This window comes from Littorina saxatilis, linkage group LG2, assembly GCF_037325665.1.
Source record: "Littorina saxatilis isolate snail1 linkage group LG2, US_GU_Lsax_2.0, whole genome shotgun sequence".
Taxonomy (NCBI): Eukaryota; Metazoa; Mollusca; class Gastropoda; order Littorinimorpha; family Littorinidae; genus Littorina; species Littorina saxatilis.
The window spans coordinates 66,299,902-66,303,515 of NC_090246.1; positions in this window are offsets into that span (position 1 = coordinate 66,299,902).

The window sequence follows — 3,614 nt, forward strand, 5'->3', positions numbered from 1 at the left end:
AGCGCGCTCACCAATCAATTTTGGTTCTGACTTCGCTGTTACAAGAACACTGGCAAGCCTACAAGAAAGAACAAGAGAATTGTCGTTGTAAATAATCCAAACACTAACGAGTCAAGAATGTGGGTAATAGTAAGCTGAGCATTGCGGCGACGCAGGCATCATATTGATTTGACTAAACAGCAGATGTTTGCAGTCCATATTTGACCAAGTCATAGCAAATGTTTCTTTATTAAGCTATAATCATTACCCCATGGCATTTTGAACGCTGAAACCGTTTGCCCGTCAGATAACAGACAAATATCCTAATCAAGGTGCAATTAAATATCTAATTAATTTTGATAGTTCTAATTTGTTAGAAAATTGTTTTCTCAGGTACTCGTAAACGCAGGCTACATCCTATGTGGCACCTTTATCGATCTGAAACATGATAGGGTGAAGATGAATATATAGACCTGTACTATGTCTAAAGGTCATCCTACCAGAGTTTCAAAGATCTGGTGAGGCTGAGTAGAAAAATAAGCCGCCGATGACAATTCAAGTTCTCCGCGATAAAGGGACTTACATACTAAGATACTTCGATCGGTTTACATTAAGACATTTTCCATGAAAAGAGAATATACCATTGTAAGGAAAGCTCAGTCAACAAGAACGTTATGAGTGCGAGAGTGAGAGTGAGAGAGAGAGAGAGAGAGAGAGAGAGAGAGAGAGAGAGAGAGAGAGAGAGAGAGAGAGAGAGACAGACAGACAGACACACAGAAACACAGACAGACACAGAGACACAGACAGACAGACAGAGAGACAGAGAGAGACAGACAGGTTCGAGTCAGATATCCACAATCTTTGGTTTGACCTTTGCCCACATTAGCCGCGTTTTACTTTTGTCAGACTATTTTTGAAGACTCCGTTTTGCTGCTTGGGAGCGCTCGCTTACATGTCATAAATGTACTGTTCTGTTATCCTCGGAGTCTCAGTGCCTTCGACGCCTACATTTTGAGTTATTTCTAGATATGTTGACTGTTAGCAAGTGAAAACAGACATGTCAAAACCATGGAGATCAACATGAGCCGTTATGGCGAATGAGGCACATTCTTGGATTTCTCCTTTGCGAGAGTGAAAGCGCGACTTAAAATATCGAATAGTCTGCAGTTTTCTTCTTTTTTTTCCATCTGAAGAAAATTAAAATCTACAATTCAAAGAGAGGAACGGTTGCATGGCGCATGCAGGCGAACAACACTTTGTCGAACGTCACTTCGAACTTGATCGAATACAAAATGTGTCCATGCAATATTCGGTCGAATATTTCTTGGTCGAACATTGCAATTGAACTTCTGATTGCGATGCCTGTTGAGCTGTTTGAACCATGATTTCGCCATTGTTGAGTATAATGTGCGTGTGTGTGTCTGTGTTCGTGTCGTTTCGACCAAAAATAATTTGTATGTGCACCTGTGTGTCTATCCGCGTGTCGTTTCGACCAAATATCATTCGAATGTGCGTCTGTGTATTTATGCGCGTGTCGTTTCGACCAAATCACAAGCGTGTGTACGTCTGTGTGTCTATGCGCGTGTCGTTTTGACCACAAATCATTCGTATGTGCGTTTGTGTGTCTATGCGCGTGTCGTTTCGACCAAAAACCATTCGTAGGCCCATGTGCCTCTGTGTGTCTATGTTCGTGTCGTTTCGACCATAAATCAATCGTCCAAATGTCGTTTGACCAAGTATCATTTGAGCAAATGTCGTTTGACCAAGTGTTGTTTGACCAAGTTTCATCCGACTAAATGTCGTTCGACCAAGTATTGCTTGACCAAGTATCATCCGACCAAGTGTCCTTCGACTAAGTGTTACTTGACCAAGTATTATCCGACCAAGTGTCGTTCGACCAAATGTTTTTTGACCAAGTAATATTCGACCAAATGTTACTTGACCAAGTATCATTTGGCCAAATGTCGTTCCACCAAGTGTTGTTTGACCAAGTGTTGTTTGACCAAGTGTTGTTCGACCAAGTGTTGTTTTATCAAGTCTTGTTCGACCAAGTGTTGTTTGACCAAGTCTTGCAGGGGCAGGGATGTAGCTCAGTCGGTAGCGCGCTGGATTTGTATCCAGTTGACCGCTGTCAGCGTGAGTTCGTCCCCACGTTCGGCGAGAGATTTATTTCTCACAGTCAACTTTGTGTGCAGACTCTCCTCGGTGTCCGAACACCCCCGTGTGTACACGCAAGCACAAGACCAAGTGCGCACGAAAAAGATCCTGTAATCCATGTCAGAGTTCGGTGGGTTATAGGAACACTAAAATACCCAGCATGCTGCCTCCGAAAGTGGCGTATGGCTGCCTAAATGGCGGGGTAAAAACGGTCATACACGTAAAAGCCGTGGGAGTTTCAGCCCATGAACGAACAAACCAACCAACCAAGTCTTGTTCGACCAAGTGTTGTTTGACCAAGTATCAACTGACCATGTGTTGTTCGACCAAGTGTTGTTTGACCAAGTATCAACTGACCAAGTGTTGTTCGACCAAGTGTTGTTCGACCAAGTGTTGTTTGACCAAGTATCAACTGACCAAGTGTTGTTCGACCAAGTGTTGTTTGACCAAGTCTTGTTCGACCAAGTGTTGTTTGACGAAGTATCAACTGACCAAGTGTCGTTGATCCCGCACGTTGAGCCCGTTCTCTCGCCCTTTCAAGTTGAGCCTGGCGGAGCCGGTAATTTCCGCGCATATGTAAATTCCGCGCTTGTAAAATACATGTATGCTCCGCGCAATATCGGGTTGTAACTTCCGCGCACGAATTACTGGTTCGGCTCATACAACTTGCGCGCGTACTCACAGTCCCTACGGTTAGCACTTTTCACTGACTGCTCATTGACTGTTCACGAAGGCAGAAACTGCTGGAACTGGGGAGACTGCAGCAACGATACAACACGGGGGAAATCGACAGGAAGGAATACGTCAAGTCCATGGCCTGGAAAAATTTGCCGGCCATGCTGTGACTTATACGCATGGTTTAAGTCTTCATTCGTTTTTATCGACTTGTCTGTGTAATAAAGACGTGTTCAATATATAGATATACAAGTGTCAGTTTTCATGGATATACAAGTGTCAGTTGTTAATGTCTCAATGTCTCACATTTGACCGAGCAAAGACACGCGCGCTAGTTTCACATCACATTTTGCTAAAACACGCGCGCATCTTACATATACACCACGCGCGGGAGTTTCACATGCGCGGAAGCTTCAAAATTGGGAAAGTGCGCGGAGTGTTCATGCACCCGAGCCTGGCCCCTTTGGGAATTAATTGCTCAATCTGGTCCATGCCCAGGAAACCTGCCTGTAGCCACGCTCAATAGCTGTCATTAGCTGCTCTCCCTTAAATAGTCGATGGTCACGATACTCGACGACAATCTACGTAAAATTGTGTTGCCGGGCAACAGTGTCGCAAATGGTTATTCTCGGCGGTCTTTGACTGCATTCTTTTACGGCGGGTTATTACCTTTTGCGACACTGTCGTTGCCCGGAAATCTCGATTGGGGACAATACTATGAATGGGACCGCGGGAGTAATTGTCGCCGTTATTGACGAAAGAAGCACTCAGCAACAGCGGTCACGTTTGCTGAAACATTGATG